Source organism: Drosophila biarmipes, unplaced genomic scaffold (genome assembly GCF_025231255.1).
Source record: "Drosophila biarmipes strain raj3 unplaced genomic scaffold, RU_DBia_V1.1 ptg000016l, whole genome shotgun sequence".
Taxonomy (NCBI): domain Eukaryota; kingdom Metazoa; phylum Arthropoda; class Insecta; order Diptera; family Drosophilidae; genus Drosophila; species Drosophila biarmipes.
Window position 1 is genome coordinate 1,008,261 of NW_026114534.1, and position 12,632 is coordinate 1,020,892.

The window sequence follows — 12,632 nt, forward strand, 5'->3', positions numbered from 1 at the left end:
TTCATATTGTTATTATTAGATGGTCGAGTTGTACTTATATTGATATGTTAATCAAATTGGTCTCTTACTTGAAAATCTAGACCTTAGGAATATTTTTATATTATATGTTTGCCAATCTTCGCGTCACTAATAAGATGACGATTCATATTGTTATTATTAGATGGTCGAGTTGTACTTATATTGATATGTTAATCAAATTGGTCTCTTACTTGAAAATCTAGACCTTAGGAATATTTTTATATTATATGTTTGCCAATCTTCGCGTCACTAATAAGATGACGATTCATATTGTTATTATTAGATGGTCGAGTTGTACTTATATTGATATGTTAATCAAATTGGTCTCTTACTTGAAAATCTAGACCTTAGGAATATTTTTATATTATATGTTTGCCAATCTTCGCGTCACTAATAAGATGACGATTCATATTGTTATTATTAGATGGTCGAGTTGTACTTATATTGATATGTTAATCAAATTGGTCTCTTACTTGAAAATCTAGACCTTAGGAATATTTTTATATTATATGTTTGCCAATCTTCGCGTCACTAATAAGATGACGATTCATATTGTTATTATTAGATGGTCGAGTTGTACTTATATTGATATGTTAATCAAATTGGTCTCTTACTTGAAAATCTAGACCTTAAGAATATTTTTATATTATATGTTTGCCAATCTTCGCGTCACTAATAAGATGACGATTCATATTGTTATTATTAGATGGTCGAGTTGTACTTATATTGATATGTTAATCAAATTGGTCTCTTACTTGAAAATCTAGACCTTAGGAATATTTTTATATTATATGTTTGCCAATCTTCGCGTCACTAATAAGATGACGATTCATATTGTTATTATTAGATGGTCGAGTTGTACTTATATTGATATGTTAATCAAATTGGTCTCTTACTTGAAAATCTAGACCTTAGGAATATTTTTATATTATATGTTTGCCAATCTTCGCGTCACTAATAAGATGACGATTCATATTGTTATTATTAGATGGTCGAGTTGTACTTATATTGATATGTTAATCAAATTGGTCTCTTACTTGAAAATCTAGACCTTAGGAATATTTTTATATTATATGTTTGCCAATCTTCGCGTCACTAATAAGATGACGATTCATATTATTATTAGATGGTCGAGTTGTACTTATATTGATATGTTAATCAAATTGGTCTCTTACTTGAAAATCTAGACCTTAGGAATATTTTTATATTATATGTTTGCCAATCTTCGCGTCACTAATAAGATGACGATTCATATTGTTATTATTAGATGGTCGAGTTGTACTTATATTGATATGTTAATCAAATTGGTCTCTTACTTGAAAATCTAGACCTTAGGAATATTTTTATATTATATGTTTGCCAATCTTCGCGTCACTAATAAGATGACGATTCATATTGTTATTATTAGATGGTCGAGTTGTACTTATATTGATATGTTAATCAAATTGGTCTCTTACTTGAAAATCTAGACCTTAGGAATATTTTTATATTATATGTTTGCCAATCTTCGCGTCACTAATAAGATGACGATTCATATTGTTATTATTAGATGGTCGAGTTGTACTTATATTGATATGTTAATCAAATTGGTCTCTTACTTGAAAATCTAGACCTTAGGAATGTAATATATAAAGGATTAAAAATTCGCCACAAAGCCAAGCAAACAATCAATGCATACAAATAGATTGTTGGTTGAACTTTATATAAGAAGTTCAACACAACAAATAAATTATGCAATTTTATTATCGAATCATCAAGCAAAGGATAAGCTTCAGTGGATCGCAGTATGGCAGCTGCTCAACCACTTACAACACCTTGCCTGTTACAAAAGTCGTTTACAATTGATTCTAGGCTTTGTCATTGTATTAAATAATGCTTTTATATGTAACTAGCGCGGCATCAGGTGATCAAAGATCCTCCCAATTTACTATGTTACAAATTACATTGGCATCACATCCATTGTCGTTTAAAAAGTAAATTATAAACTTTAAATGGTTTAGAAGCCATACAATGCAAATTGCCCCTTATTTATCATTGCAGTCCAGCACGGATACGACCTTAGAGGCGTTCAGGCATAATCCAACGGACGTAGCGTCATACCACTGTTCGCTCGAACAAGTATTGTGCCATTGGTCCGTACCTGCGGTTCCTCTCGTACTACGCAGGAATGCTGTCGCAACAACGTTTTGTCATTAGTAGGGTAAAACTAACCTGTCTCACGACGGTCTAAACCCAGCTCACGTTCCCTTGCATGGGTGAACAATCCAACGCTTGGTGAATTTTGCTTCACAATGATAGGAAGAGCCGACATCGAAGGATCAAAAAGCGACGTCGCTATGAACGCTTGGCCGCCACAAGCCAGTTATCCCTATGGTAACTTTTCTGACACCTCTTGTTAAAAACTCTTTAAACCAAAAGGATCGATAGGCCGAGCTTTTGCTGTCCCTGTGTGTACTGAACACCGAGATCAAGTCAGCATTTGCCCTTTTGCTCTATGTGTGGTTTCTGTCCGCACTGAGCTGGCCTTGGGACACCTCCGTTATTATTTGAGAGATGTACCGCCCCAGTCAAACTCCCTACCTGGCAATGTCCTTGAATTGGATCATACCTGAGTAATTGGAGTTATACCAAATTTTCAAATCAAAAATACATAAATGCACCGTTTTATTAAAGAATTTGTTTGCGATTATATAACAAACTCGTGATACTTTGATCAAGAAGCTTGCATCAAAACCCAATACTATAAGATATAATAAATATATCCGTATAATGGCTAGGAAATGATACACGTTCCATTTAATCAAGTAAGTAAGGAAACAATAAGAGTAGTGGTATTTCATTGGCGATACCAAACCGAGGTCTAATATCTCCCACTTATTCTACACCTCTTATGTCTTCTTACACTGCCAGATTAGAGTCAAGCTCAAAAGGGTCTTCTTTCCCCGCTAATTATTCCAAGCCCGTTCCCTTGGCTGTGGTTTCGCTAGATAGTAGATAGGGACAGGTGTGTCTCGGATCCCTCCGAACTTATTTAACGTGACGTGTTCCGCACTGAAGGGATTACAGCCACGGCATTCTAATATACCCACAAGGGAGTATATAATGCAAGGGTCTGGGTTAAGCGCCAAACCAACGCCCTGGACTAGAAGCTATAGCTATGTACATAGCAACCACCCCAGTAGCAATTTAAGTACTTGCTTGTCGGGCAAGCACTCCCCCTTGCATAGGGGCGAGATCTATCTAAAAAGTAGATAGGGACAGTAGGAATCTCGTTAATCCATTCATGCGCGTCACTAATTAGATGACGAGGCATTTGGCTACCTTAAGAGAGTCATAGTTACTCCCGCCGTTGACCCGCGCTTACTTGAATTTCTTCACTTTGACATTCAGAGCACTGGGCAGAAATCACATTGTGTCAACACCCGCTAGGGCCATCACAATGCTTTGTTTTAATTAGACAGTCGGATTCCCCAAGTCCGTGCCAGTTCTGAATTGATTGTTAATTGATAATCGTTATAATTAATAAGAACTAATTGGTTTAACCCAATTAGTATTCTTAAAAATTTTAGCAAGAAAGTTCCACAATTGGCTACGTAACTAAACTATCCGGGGAACAAGTAACTAACATAAATGCTAGAAACTCTATTTACCCAGAACGAGCACATAAACCATGTTATTGTTTCCCAATCAAGCCCGACTATCTCAATCTTCAGAGCCAATCCTTATCCCGAAGTTACGGATCTAATTTGCCGACTTCCCTTACCTACATTATTCTATCGACTAGAGACTCTTCACCTTGGAGACCAGCTGCGGATATTGGTACGGCCTGTTGAGAAGTTTGCGTGTCCCCACCATAAATTTTCAAGGTCCGAGGAGAAAATATCGACACAACAGTATATGTCATGCTCTTCTAGCCCATCTACCATATCTCTCTGCGAAAGACTTCCATGGTAGTACGGCTATAAAACAGAAAAGAAAACTCTTCCGATATCTCTCGACGGCTTCTTTATGGTCGTTCCTGTTGCCAGGATGAGCACGAGGCCCATATTTAATAACAAACGGATACTCAACAGGTTACGGAATTGGAACCGTATTCCCTTTCGTTCAAAATTATTCAAGTATATTAATTTAGCTAGATTTTATATAATATATATATTTGTTTGGCATTTGTATTTTACTTGAAAATTTTCGGCTTTCGCCTTGAACTTAGGACCGACTAACTCGTGATCAACCACTGTTCACACGAAACCCTTCTCCACTTCAGTCCTCCAAGGTCTCATTCGATTATTTGCTACTACCACCAAGATCTGTACCAATGGCAGCTCCATGCAGGCTTACGCCAAACACTTCTACGCATACCATTGTACCTTCCTACTCACTAAAGTTTCAAAATTTATATTACAAGTAATATAAATCATCTACTTTAGCGGTAATGTATAGGTATACAACTTAAGCGCCATCCATTTTAAGGGCTAGTTGCTTCGGCAGGTGAGTTGTTACACACTCCTTAGCGGATTTCGACTTCCATGATCACCGTCCTGCTGTTTTAAGCAACCAACGCCTTTCATGGTATCTGCATGAGTTGTTAATTTGGGCACCGTAACATTACGTTTGGTTCATCCCACAGCGCCAGTTCTGCTTACCAAAAGTGGCCCACTGGGCACATTATATCATAACCTTGAACTTCATATCAAGAAAGTTAAGGTTCTTACCCATTTAAAGTTTGAGAATAGGTTAAGATCGTTTCGACCCTAAGGCCTCTAATCATTCGCTTTACCAGATAAGATTATTTTATATAATATTAAAATGCACCAGCTATCCTGAGGGAAACTTCGGAAGGAACCAGCTACTAGATGGTTCGATTGGTCTTTCGCCCCTATACTCAATTCTGACAATCGATTTGCACGTCAGAACTGTTTCGGTCTTCCATCAGGGTTTCCCCTGACTTCAACCTGATCAAGTATAGTTCACCATCTTTCGGGTCACAGCATATATGCTCAAGGTACGTTCCAGTTAGAGGCATAAATAATATAAATATCATTATACATAACTATATAGAACGCCCCGGGATTGTGTTAATTAGCTATAAATAGTTAAAAAACTAATCCCATTATTAGTCAAGTTAATTACGCTATTAGGTTTATATCCCAATAACTTGCACATATGTTAGACTCCTTGGTCCGTGTTTCAAGACGGGTCCCGAAGGTATCCTGAATCTTTCGCATTGTTAATCCTACAAGTGCATATAATAAACACAAAAATCAATGATAATTATGCCATTATATAATTCCGAAAAATTAACGCACTGTATTCATATAAATCTATCAGCACTTTATCAAATTAATAACATTTATTCTGTGTTAAAATGCAAGCAAATTAATTTGAATAAACTATAAGTTATATTTTATGATAAATTTGGTATGCTAATAGATTACAATGTCCTTATATGGAAAAAATGCACACTATTATCATTATATTGTTTAAATATTACAATTCTAATGATGAATTTTCCATAACGGATATTCAGGTTCATCGGGCTTAACCTCTAAGCAGTTTCACGTACTGTTTAACTCTCTATTCAGAGTTCTTTTCAACTTTCCCTCACGGTACTTGTTTACTATCGGTCTCATGGTTATATTTAGTTTTAGATGGAGTTTACCACCCACTTAGTGCTGCACTATCAAGCAAAACGACTCTTTGGAAACATCATCTAGTAATCATTAACGTTATACGGGCCTGGCACCCTCTATGGGTAAATGGCCTCATTTAAGAAGGACTTAAATCGTTAATTTCTCATACTAGAATATTGACGCTCCATACACTGCATCTCACATTTGCCATATAGACAAAGTGACTTAGTGCTGAACTGATTTCTTTTCGCTCGCCGCTACTAAGAAAATCCTTGTTAGTTTCTTTTCCTCCCCTAATTAATATGCTTAAATTCAGGGGGTAGTCCCATATGAGTTGAGGTTGTGTATAACTTTTATATTCATTCTTTATATATAATGATAAAACATTTTATTAAATTCGTTATATTAATAATATCTGTATATAAATGGCATTTGTTTGATTTAACGAATCAACGAAGAACAATAATATTGTCAACGGTTTTCTATTTTCTAATCATTAATAAGAGACAATTCTAGATAAATTTTTATGCTAGACATTTCTCAGTATCATTTGATTGAAAAAGAAAATATTTCTCTTCGTTTTTCACATTCAAATTATTTACTAATGTGAGATAATGTTTTTCATATATTTTTTAATATTATGAATAAAATAATTAAATTATTATTATCCAATAATATACCATATGCTTATAAAATTTCATTATAAAATTTGTATAAGCAACTTAATTAGCATAGTCTTACAACCCTCAACCATATGTAGTCCAAGCAGCACTATAAAATTAATTAAAGTACATAACAGCATGGACTGCGATATGCGTTCAAAATGTCGATGTTCATGTGTCCTGCAGTTCACACGATGACGCACAGTTTGCTGCGTTCTTCATCGACCCATGAGCCGAGTGATCCACCGCTTAGAGTTTTATAAATTGGTTTCTTAATTTTGTCAAATATGTTTTTATTGAAAGAAATTAAAAATACACCATTTTACTGGCATATATCAATTCCTTCAATAAATTTATTTTTATACCTAAAACGAATGCTGCGAAATGTCTTAGTTTTATATAACCAATATATATCAAAGTATTTCTTTTTAAATTGCATTTATTGTAAATAAATATATATATATATATATATTAATACTTTTTTAGCGATATAAATTGAAATTTATATAAAACATTAACCTGTATAAAACCAGGTACAACATTGTACATTTTAGGTTGTTGCATTATCCAATGTATGCGCATAACTGAGATGAACAATACATATCGCAACGCGTGTATATTATGGTCCATATACACACAGTATTTTAATTGTGTTTATATACAATAATAATTTAATATTATTATTTTAATAATTCGATTTGCTTGTTCGAATTTTTATTTGTTTGTTTTGGCTGCTTATTATTTCTCTCATATGTATTAAATACAATATATAATTTTAATATTTGCATTATTTCGATTTGCTTGTTCGAAATTTCATTTGATCTATATTAGATCATATACATTTTGGCAATTCATATTTTATTTGTATTACTATAATGTATTTATTATAATATAAACAAATATTTTATTAACGGTAAGGATATACAATAATAATTTAATATTATTATTTTAATAATTCGATTTGCTTGTTCGAATTTTTATTTGTTTGCTTTGGCTGCTTATTATTTCTCTCATATGTATTAAATACAATATATAATTTTAATATTTGCATTATTTCGATTTGCTTGTTCGAAATTTTATTTGATCTATATTAGATCTCATATACATTTTGGCAATTCATATTTTATTTGTATTATTATAATGTATTTATTATAATATAAACAAATATTTTATTAACGGTAAGGATATACAATAATAATTTAATATTATTATTTTAATAATTCGATTTGCTTGTTCGAATTTTTATTTGTTTGCTTTGGCTGCTTATTAATTTCTCTCATATGTATTAAATACAATATATAATTTTAATATTTGCATTATTTCGATTTGCTTGTTCGAAATTTCATTTGATCTATAATAGATCTCATATACATTTTGGCAATTCATATTTTATTTGTAATACTATAATGTATTTATTATAATATAAACAAATATTTTATTAACGGTAAGGATATTAAAACATTAATGATCCTTCCGCAGGTTCACCTACGGAAACCTTGTTACGACTTTTACTTCCTCTAAATAATCAAGTTCGGTCAACTTTTGCGAAACAACCGTAACACGCAAGGCGTCACAGTGATCACGTCCGGAGACCTCACTAAATAATTCAATCGGTAGTAGCGACGGGCGGTGTGTACAAAGGGCAGGGACGTAATCAATGCGAGTTAATGACTCACACTTACTGGGAATTCCAAGTTCATGTGAACAGTTTCAGTTCACAATCCCAAGCATGAAAGTGGTTCAGCGGTTTACCCGGACCTCTCGGTCTAGGAAATACACGTTGATACTTTCATTGTAGCGCGCGTGCAGCCCAGGACATCTAAGGGCATCACAGACCTGTTATTGCTCAATCTCATTATTGCTAGACGCAATTTGTCCATTTAAGAAGCTAGTGTCCTTATAATGGGACAAACCAACAGGTACGGCTCCACTTATATAAACACATTCAAACACAATAAACATTTTACTGCCACCATGAATGAAGGCTATATAAGCTTCAACACCATAATCCTGAAGATATCTATTTAATATATTTGAGTCTCGTTCGTTATCGGAATTAACCAGACAAATCACTCCACGAACTAAGAACGGCCATGCACCACCACCCATAGATTCGAGAAAGAGCTATCAATCTGTCTTACACACTTATGTTCGGACTTGGTAAGTTTTCCCGTGTTGAGTCAAATTAAGCCGCAGGCTCCACTCCTGGTGGTGCCCTTCCGTCAATTCCTTTAAGTTTCAGCTTTGCAACCATACTTCCCCCGGAGCCCAAAAGCTTTGGTTTCCCGGGAAGCGACTGAGAGAGCCATAAAAGTAGCTACACCCAATTGCTAGCTGGCATCGTTTATGGTTAGAACTAGGGCGGTATCTGATCGCCTTCGAACCTCTAACTTTCGTTCTTGATTAATGAAAACATCTTTGGCAAATGCTTAGTCTTACGACGGTCCAAGAATTTCACCTCTCGCGTCGTAATACTAATGCCCCCAAACTGCTTCTATTAATCATTACCTCTTGATCTGAAAACCAATGAAAGCAGAACAGAGGTCTTATTTCATTATCCCATGCACAGAATATTCAGGCATTTGAAGCCTGCTTTAAGCACTCTAATTTGTTCAAAGTAATTGTACCGGCCCACAATAACACTCGTTTAAGAGCACTAATGCAGGTTTTTAAATAGGAGGAACATATGAAAAAATACAAGTATCTAAGCACATGTAAGAACTCCACCGGTAATACGCTTACATACATAAAGGTATAGTACTAACCACAATTGTAAGTTGTACTACCCGTATGAAGCACAAGTTCAACTACGAACGTTTTAACCGCAACAACTTTAATATACGCTATTGGAGCTGGAATTACCGCGGCTGCTGGCACCAGACTTGCCCTCCAATTGGTCCTTGTTAAAGGATTTAAAGTGTACTCATTCCAATTACAGGGCCTCGGATATGAGTCCTGTATTGTTATTTTTCGTCACTACCTCCCCGAGCTGGGAGTGGGTAATTTACGCGCCTGCTGCCTTCCTTAGATGTGGTAGCCGTTTCTCAGGCTCCCTCTCCGGAATCGAACCCTGATTCCCCGTTACCCGTTGCAACCATGGTAGTCCTAGATACTACCATCAAAAGTTGATAGGGCAGACATTTGAAAGATCTGTCGTCGGTACAAGACCATACGATCTGCATGTTATCTAGAGTTCAACCAATATAACGATCTTGCGATCGCTTGGTTTTAGCCTAATAAAAGCACATGTTCCATAAGGTTCATGTTTTAATTGCATGTATTAGCTCTAGAATTACCACAGTTATCCAAGTAACTGTTAACGATCTAAGGAACCATAACTGATATAATGAGCCTTTTGCGGTTTCACTTTTAATTCGTGTGTACTTAGACATGCATGGCTTAATCTTTGAGACAAGCATATAACTACTGGCAGGATCAACCAGAATAATGTTTTTATTCATATTTCATTCATATTTTTTGAATAGAAATTAGCAATATATATGTTGTTATAGATTTTATTTCTATCGAATACGGCCATTTTTATATAGCATTCGTATACGTTTGTTTTCCAATTTATACTTGTTTCGCCACTAATAATAACAAGTTTTTATTGATGTCAAAAAGAATCATATTCTTTATAAACACAATATTTATTTTTCATATATTTTCTTTATATATGCACATTTCATTCTAAAATATCATTTTTGTTCGACATACATAATATATTGTATCCACACATGTACAATTTTTGTTTAACCAATATAAGATATTGAGTTAATCATTTGTATTTTGACGATAAATTTAAAATTTATCTATATATATCCATATAAGTCTCTGGTAATATATAAAATAGAACCGAGTGTATATATATAATTATTACTACTATATTTATTTCTTAAATAATATATACTTATATATTATTTATATATATACTCTTTATTATATATTATATAATTTCTTAAATAACTCTCTTAATAGCTATTTTTTATTATCAACAATATAAGTTGATATTAATATTGAAAATGTATTCATAATTACATTTTTATATTTCTTTGGTAGACTTTTATGTACTATTATTATTTAATAATACACATATAATATAAATCATGTTAGCCTACCTCCTAAAATTAACGATAAAATTCGGAAACAATTTGTTATTCTATGTACAATAGAAACTTGGCCTTTGTTTCAACGTTATTATCTTTGGGCTTAAAATATTAACCGCGGAGCCAAGTCTCGTATTCAAATAAATGAATAAAGAAACAAATTTGACGGATAATATCTTCTCTACTGACATATGTCAATAGCAGACGGCCGGCCCATTGACCATCCTATAGTAGTTTTTGGACACGCTGTCTCCCATTCGGGTATATTCAATTTACTTTGCCACTCACCCATATAGTGTTCTCTTATATAATAAGACAACGCACTTTTATATTCATTATATGGATATATTGCCTTCCTCATATTTGCCACACCACCTATAGTAGTTTTTGGACACGCTGTCTCCCATTCGGGTATATTCAATTTACTTTGCCACTCACCCATATAGTGTTCTCTTATATAATAAGAAAACGCACTTTTATTTTCATTATATGGATATATTGCCTTCCTCATATTTGCCACACCACCTATAGTAGTTTTTGGACACGCTGTCTCCCATTCGGGTATATTCAATTTACTTTGCCACTCACCCATATAGTGTTCTCTTATATAATAAGAAAACGCACTTTTATTTTCATTATATGGATATATTGCCTTCCTCATATTTGCCACACCACCTATAGTAGTTTTTGGACACGCTGTCTCCCATTCGGGTATATTCAATTCTCTTTGCCACTCACCCTTATAGTATTCTCTTATTTAATAAGAATACTAAAATACTTCTCATATTATAGATGTAATCTATTAACTTCTCAATATCCATACGGTTTATGTATGGTATTGACAAAATCCTATGCATTTGCATAAGATTTATTTTGCCACAATTTATAGTACTAGTGCCGCCCTCACTAGGTATAAATATCTCATTTCGCTAGTAGTGTATGGGGAAATTCTACTAGCTATTCTCATAAATATGTCACTTATATGCCATATCTATACAATTCATGCACTTTTATATGTATATTTGCTATATTATACATTATTATGCCTTATAGGTATTATACCTATAAGCCACATCCATACGATTGCTTAATATAAATATATGTATAATTTTTTATACATATTTTTTTTTATTTATGTATGGTTTTTTATTCATATCTATATACTGTATTCACTTTTATATGGATATGATTGGCGTTTTATATAGTATTGACAAAATCATAAGTTTGACCAATACGAGGAGAGGTCCGCCAACGACCACCTCCCTATAGGTGTTTTTGGACACGCTGTCTCCCATTCGACTGCTTACTATACTAGGGGCTACCCGCTCCGTATGATATTCTCTCATATAACAAGAGAATGCAAGAAATATTCGTATTTTATGAATATAATCCATTTATTTTTCAATATCCATACGTTTTACTTAGTTTTTTGTACGGTATTGACAAAATCCTATGCATTTGCATAAGATTTATTTTGCCACAATTTATAGTACTAGTGCCGCCCTCACTAGGTATAAATATCTCATTTCGCTAGTAGTGTATGGGGAAATTCTACTAGCTATTCTCATAAATATGTCACTTATATGCCATATCTATACAATTCATGCACTTTTATATGTATATTTGCTATATTATACATTATTATGCCTTATAGGTATTATACCTATAAGCCACATCCATACGATTGCTTAATATAAATATATGTATAATTTTTTATACATATTTTTTTTTTATTTATGTATGGTTTTTTATTCATATCCATATACTGTATTCAATTTTATATGGATATGATTGGCGTTTTATATAGTATTGACAAAATCATAAGTTTGACCAATACGAGGAGAGGTCCGCCAACGACCACCTCCCTATAGGTGTTTTTGGACATGCTGTCTCCCATTCGACTGCTTACTATACTAGGGGCTACCCGCTCCGTATGATATTCTCTCATATAACAAGAGAATGCAAGAAATATTCGTATTTTATGAATATAATCCATTTATTTTTCAATATCCATACGTTTTACTTAGTTTTTTGTACGGTATTGACAAAATCCTATGCATTTGCATAAGATTTATTTTGCCACAATTTATAGTACTAGTGCCGCCCTCACTAGGTATAAATATCTCATTTCGCTAGTAGTGTATGGGGAAATTCTACTAGCTATTCTCATAAATATGTCACTTATATGCCATATCTATACAATTCATGCACTTTTA

At 33.6% G+C, this 12,632-nt stretch overlaps 2 non-coding genes and 1 pseudogene across 2 annotated transcripts; all 3 read right to left on the reverse strand.

The window, feature by feature from the left end:
- Positions 1-1,763: 1,763 nt before the first annotated feature.
- Positions 1,764-5,991, reverse strand: LOC127011962 (large subunit ribosomal RNA; annotated as a pseudogene).
- A 397-nt stretch (positions 5,992-6,388) lies between these two features.
- Positions 6,389-6,567, reverse strand: LOC127011852 (5.8S ribosomal RNA). The gene has a single exon (XR_007765313.1). It is a non-coding gene; the product is annotated as a 5.8S ribosomal RNA (ribosomal RNA).
- A 1,205-nt stretch (positions 6,568-7,772) lies between these two features.
- On the reverse strand, positions 7,773-9,756 carry LOC127011933 (small subunit ribosomal RNA). Its single transcript, XR_007765392.1, has one exon. It is a non-coding gene; the product is annotated as a small subunit ribosomal RNA (ribosomal RNA).
- Between the last annotated feature and the right edge of the window lie 2,876 nt (positions 9,757-12,632).